An 18,416-nucleotide genomic window follows, 5' to 3' on the forward strand; every position below is an offset into this window, starting at 1 on the left:
GGTCTTTGGCTTTTTCCTCTGGCGTCCGAGATGTGTGTGCAGGGAGCAGTCTCTTCTGGTTTCCCAGGCTTGTCTGCCTCTCTGAAGGTTTAGCTCTCCCTCCCACGGGATTTGGGTGCAGAGAACTGTTTATCCGGTCTGTTTCCTTCAGGGTCTGGCGGTGTCTCTGGCAGGGGTCCTGCCGCTCCTGGGCCCTCCCCCACGGGAGCCCAGAGGCCTTATACAGTTTCCTCTTGGGCCAGGGATGTGGGCAGGGGTGAGCAGTGTTGGTGGTCTCTTCCGCTCTGCAGCCTCAGGAGTGCCCACCTGACCAGGCGGTTAGGTCTCTCTCTCACCGGGTCTCCGTTATTTATGACCTTAAAGTCTTCCATCACCATGATAATATGTGATTTTAAATCCAAATCTTGCTTTTCCGATGTATTTGGATATCCAGTGTTCGCTTTGGTGGGAGAACTGGGCTCTGATGATGCCAAGTAGTCTTGGTTTCTGTTGCTTTGGTTCCTGTGCTTGCCTCTCACCATCAGGTTGTCTCTGATGTTAGCTTGTCTTGCTGTTTCTGATGGTGGCTTGACCCTCCTATGGGCCTGTGTGTCAGCACTCCTGTAGATCTGTTTTCTGTTTTCTTTCAGCCAGTTATGGGAACAGAATAGTCTTCTCTCATGCATTTAGTCACTCCTGGTGGCTGACTTTCAGTTCTAGGTGAGGGCATCAACGGAAGTTCCCTGCCCCTTCTGCTCCTATGTCCCTGTGTGGAGGGAACACAGATGGCAATAGGCATTTTCCTCTTGAGTCAGGAATGTGGGCAGAGAATAGTCTCCTCTGGTTTTACAGGAGTGTTCAGACTTCTGAGGGTCTAGCTCTTCCCCCTACCCCATGGGATTTGGGTTCAGGGAGCTATTTGACCAGATCAGTTCAGATCTGTGCCCAGATCTGGACAGCGGGGCTCCTGCACCAGACTGCTCCTATATTTCTGTGTCCAGAAGCACTATGGGCCAACGATGTGGGCAAAGGTAGGCAGAAGTGACAGTCTGTCCTGCTCTGCATTCTCAGGATTGCCCACATTTCTGGTTGTTCAGCTGTCTCTCCCATGGAATTTGGAATCAGGGAGCTGTGGGCTGGGATCAGAGAAGTGTGACAAACTTTTTAACGTGTGGATGTATAATTGTTGAGAACAAAGAGAAGTGTCAAACCTGAGCTGAGGAGTATTTTTGGACAGAACACTTCTTAGATAAAGAGTTTCCTTTATCATTCTTTCTTCAATCATTCTGTTTTTTTCCCTTTCTCTTAGCTTTCATAGGAAAATTTTTCAACTTAGTAATAAAAGCTATAATTACATTTAAAAGTATCCTTTTTTCTTTCTGATACTTCTATTAGAGGGCAAAAAGTTCATGCTGAGATAGAACACATTACTTCATACCTTGCTATTAGGTTTACAGGCATTAATGGCCTAAGCCAACAACTTTTTACCATCAGAAAGTAAAAGAAAGTCTTGAAGACTTTTTAGAAATTATCATCATTTCAGTGTAGTTAGAGAGCCAGAGCATCCAGAGACCATTGTAGGTTGATGTCATTATGGAAGTGAAGGCAGGAACAGAATAGAATGAGGCCTGTCATTGGAGGAGAAGGAAGGATGTGTGGGAGAAAAGTTTTAGAGGGGCAAAGCAGACCAGAGTGAGGAGAGGGAGCAGCTGAAAAAACATGGCAGCCGGTGTTAAGATTTCTCTTTGCATATTTAGAGGTTGTTATGACTATTCGTAAGGGATGGATGTGTACAGGATTTTATATGTCTAGATGAACAACTTATATCTTATCTATGTGGGCGGTATATATCCTTATCAATTGGTTTTAAGTTTATTGTATGGATTTATTGTACATTGAGTGTTTAACATATAAATCTGGTTGTTGGATTACAGTTTGTTGAGTCTTGTTATTACTAGGCATTTGGGAACAGAGTTTCTGGATGGCCAGGGCTGGCCAGGGCTGGCCAGGGTGACTAGCAATGGGAGTAGAGAGACCCCTGGGACCAGAAGATAGCTAGGCTAACATGGTATGGTGTCTCACTGGAGCCAGCCACCACTGAGATAAATTAAAGTTACCTCTATATGGCCCTACAATGCCAGAACTAATGCCAGGGAGTGACCACCCAGGTCTGAGAGTACCAGGGACTCAGTGTGGAATGGTAACACAGTGACATGCAGGAACAGGTCATGCTTTTTTAAAATTATACCGCAACAGCTCTTCAGACTTTAAAGCCACAGCAGAGTACTACTCTGTCCTCTTTTAACCTACTCAATGGCAGGAGGCTCCTAGAAAAAAAGATCTCCACTAAACCAACTTCTGATAGAGGGCTAATATCCAAAATATATAAAGAACTCAAAACTTTCAACTCCAGCAAAACCAGATAACTCAATTTAAAAATGGTACAGAGATTCTCAGCAAAGGAATCTCAAATGACCCAGAAGTACTAAAAGAAATGTTCAACACCATTAGTCATCATGGAAATGCAAGTTAAAATGACCCTGAGATTCCACCTTACACTAACCTGGATGGTAAGGTCATAAACTTAAGTGACAGCACATGCTGGTGAGTATTGGGAAAAGGAAGAATACTCCTCATTGCTGATGGGATTGCAAACTGGCAGATGCTTTCTGGAAATCAATCTGGCATTTCCTCATAAAATTGTAAATAGTTCCACCTGAAGATCCAGGTATACTCCTCCTGGATATATGCCCCCCCCCAAATGCTCTATTATACTACAACAACATGTGCTGCATTATGTTCATACCAACATTATTTGTAACAGCCAGAAGCTAGAAGCAACTCAGATGTCCCTCAACCAAAGAATGACTATATACAGAAAATGTGTTCATTTACACAATGAAATACTATTCAGCTATGAAGGACATCATGAATTTTGCAGGCAAATAGATGGAACTAGAAAATACTGTTCTGAGTGAGGTAACTTGGACCCAAAAGGACATGGATAGTAGGCACTCACATATAAGTGGATATTAGCCAAAAATACAGAATATCTCCACATTATCCACAGACTGTAAAACTTTAACAAGAAGGAATGCACTAGTGAGAATGCTTCAATCCCACTTAGAGATGGGGAACAAAATAATCATAGGATGCAGTGGGAGAAAGGCACCTGGTTGGGATTAGTGAAGGGAAAGAGATAATGGGGGCAGGATCAGGTATGGGGGAGAAGCCCAGAAGACCATGAGAATGAATGGAAATATGTAGCTTTTGGAATTGGGTCGAGAGTAGTGGGAACCTCTAGAAAGTCCCAGAAACATGTGTTGAGAGAGGCTCCCAGGACCCCATGTAGATGACCAATAGTGGGAGATGGAACCTTAACAATCCACCTCCAGGAGTTATACAGGGCCCCCAGTGGAGAGATGGGGACACCAACCAACCATCCAAATTTTTGATACAGAATTGTTCCTTTCTAAAAGTATACATGAATAAAAGTGGAGCAGAGACTGAAGGAAAGGCTGAATAGTGACAGGAACAGTGCTGAATCCATCCCAGGAGGGGTCAACAAACCCTGACAATATTAATGATGCTTTGTTGTGCTTGCAGACAAGAGCCTAGCTCACCTGTCTATTGAGAGGCTCCACCAGCTACTGACTGAGACAGATGCAGATACAGCCAACTGTTCAGGGACCTGTATAGAAGAGTTAAGGGAAGGTTTGGATGAACTGAAGGGGATGGCAACCACATAGACAAACCTGGACCCCTGGGATTTCCCAGAGACTAAGCCACCAAACAAAGACCATGCTCAATTTAGTCGGGGGCCCCTAGCACATAAGTAGAAAAGACCTGACTGCCTCATCTGGCCCAAGTAGGAAAAGATATGCCTAGTTCTATAGAGACTTGATGCTCCAGAGTATGGGATGCAGAGGTGGGATGGGGTGGGTACTCTAGGAGGAGGGACTGGGAAGGGGGCAACATTTATAACAAAAATAAATAAATAATTATTTAATTAAAAAGAAAGCTTATAAACTTATAAGATCTGAATAACTCACTATGGAATGAAAATGTGTCAAGACAGAAAACAAGAATGAAATTAACAACTTTTTAGAATTTACTGAAGCAAAACCACTACTTACCCAAATGTATGTGAAACAACGAAGGTGACTATGAGAGGCAAATTTATAGCACTGAGTATCCACATTTGAAGAAGAGAGACATCATATACTAACAACTTAATAAAACATTTGGAATCTCTGAAACAGAGTGAAGATATTGTCAGACCCTCTTGGGCTCCTTCAGTGTTTGCCCCCTGCCGAGCCTTGCTAATGCATGTGGACACTTTTGTTTTTAAGAAAAGAACATCTTGCTTCCTGGTTGCTGCCGCCGCAGAGAGCTCTTGGGCAGCACCCCGCGAGCAAACTTGAGCCTCGGGACCACAGGTAAGACCAACTTTTCTGCTGCAAGAGACCTGCCTGGTGATCTCGGGACACACAGAGGCAGAATTCCTCTAGGACCGGGCACCTCCTGTGTTTACCGGGAGTCCCACACCCTCGGATCCCGGCCCGCAGCACCTCTCTGCTCCCAACACCTTGGGAGAGAGACCCCACTGCCTGGTCAGGTGGGCACTCCTGAGGCTGCAGAGCAGAAGAGACCACCAACACTGCCCACCCCTGCCCACATCCCTGGCCCAAGAGGAAACTGTATAAGGCCTCTGGGTTCCCGTGGGGGAGGGCCCAGGAGCGGCAGGACCGCTGCATCTGAGACACTGCCGGAACCTGAAGGAAACAGACCGGATAAACAGTTCTCTGCACCCAAATCCCGTGGGAGGGAGAGCTAAACCCTCAGAGAGGCAGACACGCCTGGGAAACCAGAAGAGACTGCACTCTGTACACACATCTCGGACGCAAGAGGAAAACACCAAACGCCATCTGGAACCCTGGTGCACTGAAGCTCCCGGAAACAGCGGCGCAGATCTTCCTGGTTGCTGCCACCACAGAGAGTTCGAGGGCAGCACCCCGCGAGCGAACTTGAGCCTCGGGACCACAGGTAAGACCAACTTTTCTGCTGCAAGTGACCTGTCTGGTGAACTCAAAACACAGGCCCACAGGAACAGCTGAAGACCTGTAGAGAGGAAAAACTACAAGCCCGACAGCAGAACACTCTGACGCCATAACAGGCTGAAAGAAAACAGGAAAACAGGTCTACAGCACTCCTGACACACAGGCTTATAGGGCAGTCTAGCCACTGTCAGAAATAGCAGAACAAAGTAACACTAGAGATAATCTGATGGCGAGAGGCAAGCACAGGAACCCAAGCAACAGAAACCAAGACTACATGGCACCATCGGAGCCCAATTCTCCCACCAAAACAAACATGGAATATCCAAACACACCAGAAAAGCAAGATCTAGTTTCAAAATCATATTTGATCATGATGCAGGAGGACTTCAAGAAAGACGTGAAGAACTCACTTAGAGAACAAGTAGAAGCCTACAGAGAGGAATCACAAAAATGCCTGAAAGAATTCCAGGAAAACATAATTAAACAAATAGAAGCCCATAGAGAGGAGACACAAAAATCCCTGAAAGAATTCCAGGAAAACACAATCAAACAGTTGAAGGAATTAAAAATGGAAATAGAAGCAATCAAGAAAGAACACATGGAAACAACCCTGGATATAGAAAACCAAAGGAAGAAACAAGGAGCTGTAGATACAAGCTTCACCAACAGAATACAGGAGATGGAAGAGAGAATCTCAGGAGCAGAAGATTCCATAGAAATCATTGACACAACTGTCAAAGATAATGTAAAGCGGAAAAAGCTACTGGCCCAAAATATACACTGAATCCAGGACTCAATGAGAAGATCAAACCTAAGGATAATAGGTATAGAAGAGAGTGAAGACTCCCAGCTCAAAGGACCAGTAAATATCTTCAACAAAATCATAGAAGAAAACTTCCCTAACCTAAAAAAAGAGATACCCATAGGCATACAAGAAGCATACAGATCTCCAAATAGATTGGATCAGAAAAGAAACACCTCCCATCACATAATAGTCAAAACACCAAATGCACAAAATAAAGAAAGAATATTAAAAGCAGTAAGGGAAAAAGGTCAAGTAACATATAAAGGCAGACCTATCAGAATCACACCAGACTTTTCGCCAGGAACTATGAAGGCCAGAAGATCCTGGACTGATGTCATACAGACCCTAAGAGAAAACAACTGCCAGCCCAGGTTACTGTATCCTGCAAAACTCTCAATTAACATGGATGGAGAAACCAAGATATTCCATGACAAAACCAAATTTACACAATATCTTTCTACAAATCCAGCACTACAAAGGATAATAAATGGTAAAGCCCAACATAAGGAGGCAAGCTATACCCTAGAAGAAGCAAGAAACTAATCGTCTTGGCAATAAAACAAAGAGAAGAAAAGCACACAAACATAACCTCACATCCAAATATGAATACAACAGGAAGCAATAATCGCTATTCCTTAATATCTCTCAACATCAATGGCCTCAACTCCCCAATAAAAAGACATAGATTAACAAACTGAATACGCAACGAGGACCCTGCATTCTGCTGCCTACAGGAAACACACCTCAGAGACAAAGACAGACACTACCTCAGAGTGAAAGGCTGGAAAACAACTTTCCAAGCAAATGGTCAGAAGAAGCAAGCTGGAGTAGCCATTCTAATATCAGATAAAATCAATTTTCAACTAAAAGTCATCAAAAAAGATAAGGAAGGACACTTCACATTCATCAAAGGTAATATCCACCAAGATGAACTCTCAATCCTAAATATCTATGCCCCAAATACAAGGGCACCTACATACGTAAAAGAAACCTTACTAAAGCTCAAAACACACATTGCACCTCACACAATAATGGTAGGAGATTTCAACACCCCAGTCTCATCAATGGACAGATCGTGGAAACAGAAATTAAACAGAGACGTAGACAGACTAAGAGAAGTCATGAGTCAAATGGTCTTAACGGATATTTATAGAAGATTCTATCCTAAAGCAAAAGGATATACCTTCTTCTCAGCTCCTCATGGTACTTTCTCCAAAATTGACCATATAATTGGTCAAAAAATGGGTCTCAACAGGTACAGAAAGATAGAAATAATCCCATGCGTGCTATCGGACCACCACGGCCTAAAACTGGTCTTCAATAACAATAAGGGAAGAATGCCCACATATTCGTGGAAATTGAACAATGCTCTACTCAATGATAACCTGGTCAAGGAAGAAATAAAGAAAGAAATTAAAAACTTTTTAGAATTTAATGAAAATGAAGGTACAACATACCCAAACTTATGGGACACAATGAAAGCTGTGCTAAGAGGAAAACTCATAGCGCTGAGTGCCTGCAGAAAGAAACAGGAAAGAGCATATGTCAGCAGCTTGACAGCACACCTAAAAGCTCTAGAACAAAAAGAAGCAAATACGCCCAGGAGGAGTAGAAGGCAGGAAATAATCAAACTCAGTGCTGAATTTAACCAAGTATAAACAAAAAGGACCATAGAAAGAATCAACAGAACCAAAAGTTGGTTCTTTGAGAAAATCAACAAGATAGATAAACCCTTAGCCAGACTAACGAGAGGACAAGAGAGTGTTTCCAAATTAACAAAATCAGAAATGAAAAGGGAGACATAACTACAGATTCAGAGGAAATTCAAAAAATCATCAGATATTACTATAAAAGCCTATATTCAACAAAACTTGAAAATCTGTAGGAAATGGACAATTTCCTAGACAGATAGCAGGTACCGAAGTTAAATCAGGAACAGATAAACCAGTTAAACAACCCCATAACTCCTAAGGAAATAGAAGCAGTCATTAAAGGTCTCCCAACCAAAAAGAGCCCAGATCCAGACGGGTTTAGTGCAGAATTCTATCAGACCTTCATAGAAGACCTCATACCAATATTATCCAAACTATTCCACAAAATTGAAACAGATGGAGCCCTACCAAATTCCTTCTACGAAGCCACAATTACTCTTATACCTAAACCACACAAAGACACAACAAAGAAAGAGAAATTCAGACCAATTTCCCTTAGGAATATCGAAGCAAAAATACTCAATAAAATTCTGGCAAACCGAATCCAAGAGCACATCAAAACAATCATCCACCATGATCACGTAGGCTTCATCCCAGGCATGCAGGGATGGTTTAATATACGGAAAACCATCAACGTGATCCATTATATAAACAAACTGAAAGAACAAAACCACATGATCATTTCATTAGATGCTGAGAAAGCATTTGACAAAATTCAACACCCCTTCATGATAAAAGTCCTAGAAAGAATAGGAATTCAAGGCCCATACCTAAACATAGTAAAAGCCATATACAGCAATCCAGTTGCTAACATTAAACTAAATGGAGAGAAACTTGAAGCAATCCCACTAAAATCAGGGACTAGACAAGGCTGCCCACTCTCTCCCTACTTATTCAATATAGTTCTTGAATTTCTAGCCAGAGCAATCAGACAACAAAAGGAGGTCAACGGGATACAGATCGGAAAAGAAGAAGTCAAAATATCACTATTTGCAGATGATATAATCGTATATTTAAGTGATCCCAAAAGTTCCATCAGAGAACTACTAAAGCTGATGTACAACTTCAGTAAAGTGGCTGGGTATAAAATCAACTCAAATAAATCAGTAGCCTTCCTCTACACAAAAGAGAAACAAGCCGAGAAAGAAATTAGGGAAACGACACCCTTCATAATAGACCCAAATAATATAAAGTACCTCGGTGTGACTTTATCCAAGCAAGTAAAAGATCTGTACAATAAGAACTTCAAGACACTGAAGAAAGAAATTGTAGAAGACCTCAGAAGATGGAAAGATCTCCCATGCTCATGGATTGGCAGGATTAATATAGTAAAAATGGCCATTTTACCAAAAGCGATCTACAGATTCAATGCAATCCCCATTAAAATACCAATCCAATTCTTCAAAGAGTTAGACAGAACAATTTGCAAATTCATCTGGAATAACAAAAAACCCAGGATAGCTAAAACTATCCTCAACAATAAACGGACTTCAGGGGGAATCACTATCCCTGAACTCAAGCAGTATTACAGAGCAATAGTGATAAAAACTGCATGGTATTGGTACAGAGACAGACAGATAGACCAATGGAATAGAATTGAAGACCCAGAAATGAACCCACACACCTATGGTCACTTGATTTTTGACAAAGGAGCCAAAACCATCCAATGGAAAAAAGATAGCATTTTCAGCAAATGGTGCTGGTTCAACTGAAGGGCAACATGTAGAAGAATGCAGATCGATCCATGCTTATCACCCTGTACAAAGCTTAAGTCCAAGTGGATCAAGGACCTCCACATCAAACCAGACACACTCAAACTAATAGAACAAAAACTAGGGCAGCATCTCGAACACATGGGCCCTGGAAAAAATTTCCTGAACAGAACACCAATGGCTAGTGCTCTAAGATCAAGAATCAACAAATAGGATCTCATAAAACATCAAAGCTTCTGTAAGGCAAAGGACACTGTGGTTAGGACAAAATGGTAACCAACAGATTGGGGAAAGATCTTTACCAATCCTACAACAGATAGAGGCCTTATATCCAAAATATACAAAGAACTCAAGAAGTTAGACCGCAGGGAGACAAATAACCCAATTAAAAATGGGGTTCAAAGCTAAACAGAGAATTCACAGCTGAGGAATGCCGAATGGCTGAGAAACACCTAAAGAAATGTTCAACATCTTTAGTCATAAGGGAAATGCAAATCAAAACAACCCTGAGATTTCACCTCACACCAGTGAGAATGGCTAAGATCAAAATCTCAGGTGACAGCAGATGCTGGTGAGGATGCTTAGAAAGAGGAACAATCCTCCATTGTTGGTGGGATTGCAGACTGGTACAACCATTCTGGAAATCAGTCTGGAGGTTCCTCAGAAAATTGGACATTGAAATGCCTGAGGATCCAGCTATACCTCTCTTGGGCATATACCCAAAAGATGCCCCAACATATAAAAAAGACACGTGCTCCAATATGTTCATTGCAGCCTTATTTATAATAGCTAGAAGCTGGAAAGAACCCAGATGCCCTTCAACAGAGGAATGGATACAGAAAATGTGGTACAGCTACACAATGGAATATTACTCAGCTATCAAAAACAACGACTTTATGAAATTCGTAGGCAAATGGTTGGAACTGGAAAATATCATTCTGAGTGAGCTAACCCAATCACAGAAAGACATACATGGTATGCACTCATTGATAATGGCTATTAGCCCAAATACTTGAATTACCCTAGATGCCTAGAACAAATGAAACTCAAGACAGATGATCAAAATGTGAATGTTTCACGCCTTCTTTAAAAGGGGAACAAGAATACCCTTGGCAGGGAAGAGAGAGGCAAAGATTAGAACAGAGACTGAAGGAACACCCATTCAGAGCCTGCCCCACATGTGGCCCATACATATACAGCCACCCAATTAGACAAGATGGATGAAGCAAAGTAGTGCAGGATGACAGGAGCCGGATGTAGATCGCTCCTGAGAGACACAGCCAGAATACAGCAAATACAGAGGCGAATGCCAGCAGCAAACCACTGAACTGAGAATAGGTCCCCTATTGAAGGAATCAGAGAAAGACCTGGAAGAGCTTGAAGGGGCTCGAGACCCCAAAAGTACAACAATGCCAAGCAACCAGAGCTTCCAGGGACTAAGCCACTACCTAAAGACTATACATGGACTGACCCTGGACTCTGACCCCATAGGTAGCAATGAATATCCTAGTAAGAGCACCAGTGGAAGGGGAAGCCCTGGGTCCTGCTAAGACTGAACCCACCGTGAACTAGTCTATGGGGGGAGGGTGGCAATGGGGGGAGGGTTGGGAGGGGAACACCCATAAGGAAGGGACGGGGGAGGGGGATGTTTGCCCGGAAACCGGGAAAGGGAATAACACTCGAAATGTATATAAGAAATACTCAAGTTAATAAAAAAAAAGGTCATAAATAACTCCCTTAACGAAATACAGAACAACACATGTAAACAAGTAGAAGCCCTTAAAGAAGAAACACAAAAATCCCTTAAAGAACAAGAGGAAAACACAACCAATCAGGAGAAGGAAATGAACAAAACCATCCAGGAGTTACAAATGGAAATAGAAACAATGAAGAAAGCACAAAAGGAGACAACCCTGGAGATAGAAAAACTAGGGAAGAGATCAGGAGTCATAGATGCAACCATCACCAACAGAATACAAGAGATAGAAGAGAGAATCCCAGGAGCAGAAGATACCATAGAAAACATCAACACAATTGTCAAAGATAATGTAAAATACAAAAAGTTGCTACCCTAAACATACAGGAAACACAGGACACAATGAGAAGATAAAACCTAAGAACAATACATATAGAAGAGAGTGAAGACTCCCAACTTAAAGGGTCAGTAAATATCTTCAACAAAATCATAGAAGAAAACTTCCCTAACCTAAAGAAATAGATGCCCATAAACATACAAAAAGCCTAAGGAACTTCAAATAGATTGGACCAGAAGAGAAATTCCTCCTGTCATATAATAGTTAAAACAAATGCACAAAACAAAAAAAGAATATTAAAAGCAGTAAGGGGAAAACATCAAGTAACATATAAAGGCAGACCTACCAGAATTACGCCAAACTTCTGACCAGAGACTATGAATGTCAGAAGATACTTGGCAGATGGGGGAAAACGTCAAGTAACATATAAAGGCAGACCTACCAGAATTACACCAAACTTCTGACCAGAGACTATGAATGCCAAAGATACTTGGCAGATGTCATATAGACCCTAAGAGAACACAAATGCTAGCCCAGGCTACTGTATCCAGCAACCCTCTCAATTAACATTGAAGGAGAAGCCAAAATATTCCATGACAAAACCAAATTTTCACAGTATCTTTCTACAAATCCATCCCTACAAAGGATAATAAATGGAAAAGCCCAAAACAAGGAGGGAAACTACACCCTAGAAAAAGCAAAAAAGTAATCTCCTTGAAACAAAACCAAAAGAAGAGAAACACACAAACATAATCCTACCACTAAATATGAAAATAACAGGAAGCAACAATCACTATTCCTTAATATCTCTCAACGTCAATGGAATCAATTCTACAATACAGCATTTTGGTGCCTCCAGAGACAAAGACAGATACTATATCAGAGTAAAAGGTTGGAAAACCACTTTCCAATCAAATGGTCCAAAGAAAGAGGCCGCAGTAGCCATTCTAATATCAAATAAAATCGACTTTCAACCAAAAGTCATCAAAACAAAGGAAGGACATGTCATATTCATCAAAGGAAAAATTCACCAAGATGAACTCTCAATCCTAAATATCTATGCTCCAAATACAAGGGCACCTACATATGAAAAGAAAACTTACTAAAGCTCAAAACACATATTGCACCTAACACAATAAGAGTAGGAGATTTCAACACCCCACTCTCTTCAATGGACAGATCATGGAAACAGAAATTAAACAGAGACATAGAGAGACTTACAGAAATTATGAACCAAATGGACTTAATGGATATTTATAGAACATTCCATCCTAAAGCAAAAGGATATTTCTTCTTCTCAGCACCTCATGGTACCTTCTTCAAAATTGACCATATAATCAGTCACAAAACAGGCCTCAACAGATACAGAAAGATAGAAATAAACTCATGCATCCTATTAGATCACCACGGACTAAGCCTGGTCTTCAATAACAACAATAAGGACAGAAGGCCCACATATACATGGAAGTTGAACAATGCTCTACTCAACGATAACTTGGTCAGGGAAGAAATAAAGACTTCTTAGAATTTAACAAAAATGAAGGTATAACATACCAAACTTATGGGACACAATGAAAGCTGTGCTAAGAGGAAAACTCAAAGCTCTGAGTGCCTGCAGAAAGAAACAGGAGAGAGCATATATCAGCAGCTTGACAGCACACCTAAAACTCTAGAACAAAAGGAAGCAAATACACCCAAGAGGAGTAAAAGGCAGGAAAAAAATCAAACTCAAGATTCAAATCAACTCAGTAGAAACAAAAAGTACTATAAAAAGAATCAACAGAATCAAAAGCTGGTTCTTTGAGGATATCAATAAGATAGATAACCCCCTAGGCAAACAGCCTCCATTCATCAGCACTAATTTCTTTTCCTCTCTCAGTGAAACTCAATTATGCTACCTTCAGTCCTTCTTGTTACTTGGCTATTTTACTTTCGGTTTGTTTATATGATGATTGCATTGAGGTATTTTCATATATTGAACCATATCTGCATCCATTGGATGAAGCCTACTTGATCATTGTGGATGATGGTTTAAATGTGTTCTTGGATTCAGTTTATGAGTATATTATTGAGTATTTTTACATTAATATTCATAAGAGAAATTGATCTGAAATGTTCTTTTTTGAGTCTATGTGGCATAAAGGTGTGTGACACTCACACACACACACAGAGAGAGAGAGAGAGAGAGAGAGAGAGAGAGAGAGAGAGAGAGAGAGAGTGCACATAAGGTCTTGATAAGGTCTTGTTCTTTAGTTCCTGGTGTGTGGTTAAAAAATACCATACTAAACTACATACACATTTAGGCACCACTAATTTCAAGCCATCTTGACAAAACCCATATATCAAGGTCCAATCCTGCCTATGCTTCATTTGTTGTAAGATCTTACATGATATATATGCCAACAGAAAAGTGCTACAAATTCAAGAAGTTGTGGATGCACATAGATGATTACCTTTTTTTCAGATCAGTAGTTATTCTCTTGACCTATGAATTCACATGTGATGTCCTATAGTGCTGTTAAACATGTCCTTAGAGAAGTTTTGTGTGAATTAACAATTGAAATTTCCTTAAGAAATAGAAAATATAGCCTTCTAGGTTCTCCCTGCACCTGGGGCAGAATCATTCCCACACCTCTCTGTACCCAAATCCCAGAGGAGAGGGAGTTGTACACTCAGAACTTCAAACAATACAGAGAACTCAGGGGAGACCACTTCTTCTCACATTCCAGGTCCAAGAGGAACATGGCTAGAGCCCACTGAACACAAGAACCTAGGAACAGTCAGGGAGAAGATACCTGTGGTCTCTGTCTGTGCCCAGAGATGAAAGTCAGTCATCAGGAACACTGATACACTTGAGAACAGAGGTAAGACCAAATCTTCTGCTCCAAGGAACCAACCTGGAGACCTCAGGACACACAAACCCAGCAGTAGTCTCGGCCAAGATACTTCCAGTTTCTCCCTGAAACCAAAGATGACCTGGTCACACAGCTTTCTTTATCCACATCCCACTGAGAGAAAACAGGTCTACAGGAGTGCTGGCATACAGGCTTACAGGAGAGTCAAGCCACTGTCAGAGACAGCAAGACCAGCTAACAGCCTAGACAACCTGATGGCAAGAGGCAAGCCCAGGAACCTAAGCAACAGAAAACAAGACTACTTAGCATAATCAGAGCCCAGTTCTCCCTACAAAGCAAATACTGGATATCCAAACACACCAGAAAAGCAAAATTTGGATATAAAATGGCATCTCATGATGATGAAGAAGGATATAAATAACTCCCTTAAAGCAACACAGGAAAACACAGGTAAACAAGTAGAAGCCATTAAAGAGGATTCACAAATTCCTTAAAGAATTAGACAATACACAAACAAGACAGAAGAGAAAGTCTCAGGGGCAGATGATAGAGAAAACATTGATGTAACTGTAAAAGAAAATCAAAGATGGAAAATCGAAAGAGCTCCTAATCCAAAACACCAATGTAATCCAGCAAACAATGACAAGATCAAACCTAAGAATAATAGGTATAGAAGAGAGCAAAGATTCCTAACATAAAGGGCCAGTAAATATCTTTAACAAACGTATAAAATAAAACTTCCCTAACACAGAGAAATGGATGCCCTTGAAAATAAAAGAAGCCTACAGAACTCCAAATAGATTGGATGAGAAAAGAAATTCTTTGCATCACATAGTAGTCAAAACACAAAATGTAAAAAACAGAGAAAGAATATTAAAAGCAGTAAGGGGAAAAAGTCAAGTAGCATATGAAGGCAGAGCTATCAGAATTACACCAGACATCTCACCAGAGACTATGAAAGCAAGATGATCCTGGGCAGATGCCATACAGACCCTAAGCAAACACAAATGCCAGCCCAGGTTATAGTATCCAGCAAAACTCTCAATTGAAATAGATGGAGAAACCAAGATATTCCGTGACAAAACCAAATTTACACCATATCTTTTCACAAATCCAGCACTATGAAGAATAATACATGAGCAGTCCAGACACTGCCTGGATCAGAAGGGACGCGATAAAAAGCTCCCTGCATGCGAATCTTCTGAGGGGCAGACATGCCTGGGAAGCCAGAAGAGACTACACTCTACCCACATTTCTGACTCCAGAGGAAAACACCTAATGCCATCTGGGATCCTGGTGCACAGGGGCACCCAGAAAAGTCAGCGCAGGCCCTCATTGTTACCACCCTCACAGAGACCTCAAAAGCAGCCACTTGACCGCAGGACCACAGGTAAGACCAGCTTTTCTGCTCCAAGCAACCAGCCTGGGGGACTCAGGACACAGGCCCACAGGAACAGCTGAAGAACAGTAGAAAGGAAAGACTACACAGCCAAAAGCAGAACACTCTGTTCCCATAACTGGCTGAAAGAAAACAGAAAAACAGGACTACAGCTCTCCTGACACACAGGCCTACAGGACTGTCTAGCCACTGTCAGAAACAGTAGAACAAGGTAACACAAGAGAGAACCTGATGGCGAGAGGCAAGCACACGAACCCAAGCAACAGAAACCAAGACTACATGGCAAAATCACAGCCCAAGTCTCCCACCAAAGCAAACACGTGAATATCCAAACACACCACAAAAGCAAGATCTAGATTTAAAATCACACTTGATCATGACGATGGAGGACTTCAAGAAAGACATAAAGAATTCCCTAAGAGAAACAGAGGAAAATATAAATAAACAAGTAGAAAGCTATAGAAAGGAATCACAGTAATCCCAGAAAGAATTCCAGGAAAGCACAATCAAACAGGTGAAGAAATTAAAAATGGAAATAGAAGCAATAAAGAAAGCACACAGGGAGACAACCCTGGATATAGAAAACCAAAAGAAGAGAAAAGGAGCTGTAGATACAAGCATCACCAACAGAATACAAGAGATAGAAGAGTGAGTATCAGGAGCAGAAGATTCCATAGAAATCATCGACACAACTGTCAAAGATAATGTAAAATGGAAAAAGATACTGGTCCAAAACATACAGGAAATCCAGGACCTAAGGATAATAGGTATAGAAGAGAGTGAAGACGCCCAGCTCAAAGTACCAGTAAATATCTTCAACAAAATCATAGAAGAAAACTTCACTAACCTATTGAAAGTGATGCCCATAAACATACAAGAAGCCTACAGAACTTCAAATAGATTGGACCAGAAAAGAAACTCCTCCTGTCACATAATAGTCAAAACAAATGCACAAAAGAAAAAAAGAATATTAAAGCAGTAAGGAAAAAGGTCAAGTACCATATAAAGGCAGACCTAACATAATCATACCAGACTTCTCATCAGAGACTATGAAAGGCAGAAGATCCTGGACAGATATCATACAGACCCAAAGAGAACACAAATGCCAGCCCAGATTATGGTATCCAGCAAAACTCTCAAATAACATAGATGGAAAAACCAAGCTATTCCCTGACAAAACCAAATTTACACAACATCTTTCTACAAATCCAGCCCTACAGAGGATAATAAATGGCAAAGCCCAACATAAGGAGGCAAGCTACACCCTAGAAAAAGCAAGAAACTAATTGTCATGGCAACAAAATGAAGAGAAGAAAAGCACACAAACATAATCTCACATCCAAATATGAATATAACAGGAAGCAATAATCACTATTTCTTAATATCGCTCAACATCAATGGTCTCAACTCTCCAATAAAAAGACATAGATTAAAAAACTGCATGCGCAATGAGGACCCAGAATTCTGCTGTCTACAGGAAACAAACCTCAGAGACAAAGACAGACACTACCTCAGAGTTAAAGGCTGTAAAACAAATTTCCAAGAAAATGGTCGGAAGAAGTAAGCTGGAGTAGCCATTCTAATATCGAATAAAATTGATTTTCAACTAAAAGTCATCTAAAAAGATAAGGAAGGACACTTCATATTCATCAAAGGAAAAATCCACCAAGATGAACTCTCAATCCTAAATATCTATGCTCCAAATACAAGGGCACCTAAATACATGAAAGAAACCTTACTAAAGCTCAAAGCACACATTGTACCTCACAAAATAATAGTAGGAGATCTCAACACCCCATTCTCATCAATGAACAGATCAGGGAAACAGAAATTAAACAGAGACATAGAGAGACTAAGAGAAGTCATGAACCAAATGGACTTAACAAATTTTTATAGAACATTCTATCCTAAAGCAAAAGGATATTCCTTCTTCTCAGCACCTCATGGTACTTTTTCCAAAATTGACCATATAATTGGTCATAAAACAGGCCTCAACAGATACAGAAAGGTAGAAATAATCCCATGCGTCCTATCAGACCACCACAGGCTAAAGCTGTTCTTCAATAACATTAAGGGAAGAACACCCACATATCCATGGAAGTTGAACAATGCTCTACAGGATGATAACCTGGTCAAGGAAGAAATAAAGCAAGAAATTAAAGACTTCTTAGAATTTAATGAAAATGAAGGTACAACATACCCAAACTTATGGGACACAATGAAAGCTGTGCTAAGAGGAAAACTCATTGCTCTGAGTGCCTGCAGAAAGAAACAGGAGAGAACATATATCAGCAGCTTGACAGCACACCTAGAACAAAAAGAAGCTCTAGAACAAAAAGAAGCAAATACACACAGGAGGACTAGAAGGCAGGAAATAATCAAACTCAGAGCTGAAATCAACCAAGTAGAATCACAAAGGACCATACAAAGAATCAAGAGAACCAAAAGTTGGTTCTTTGAGAAAGTCAACAAGATAGATGAACCCTAATCCAGACTAATGAGAGGACACAGAGAGTGTGTCCAAATTAACAAAATCAAAAAGGAAAAGGGAGACATAACTACAGATTCAGAGGAAATTCAAAAAATCATCAGATCCTACTACAAAAGCCTATATTCAAAAAAACTTGAAAATCTGCAGGAAATGGACAATTTCCTAGACAGATATGAGGTACTGAAGTTAAATCAGGAACAGATAAACCATTTAAACAACCCCATAACACCTAACGAAATAGACGCAGTCTTTAAAGGTCTCCCAACCAAAAAGAGCCCAGATCCAGATGGGTTCAGTGCAGAATTCAATAAGAACTTCATATAAGGCCTCATACTATACAAACTATGCCTCAAAATTGAAACAGATGGAG

The sequence above is a fragment of the Rattus norvegicus genome, chromosome 14 (assembly GCF_021556685.1).
Source record: "Rattus norvegicus strain SHRSP/BbbUtx chromosome 14, alternate assembly SHRSP_T2T, whole genome shotgun sequence".
In the NCBI taxonomy this organism is placed as follows: Eukaryota; Metazoa; Chordata; class Mammalia; order Rodentia; family Muridae; genus Rattus; species Rattus norvegicus.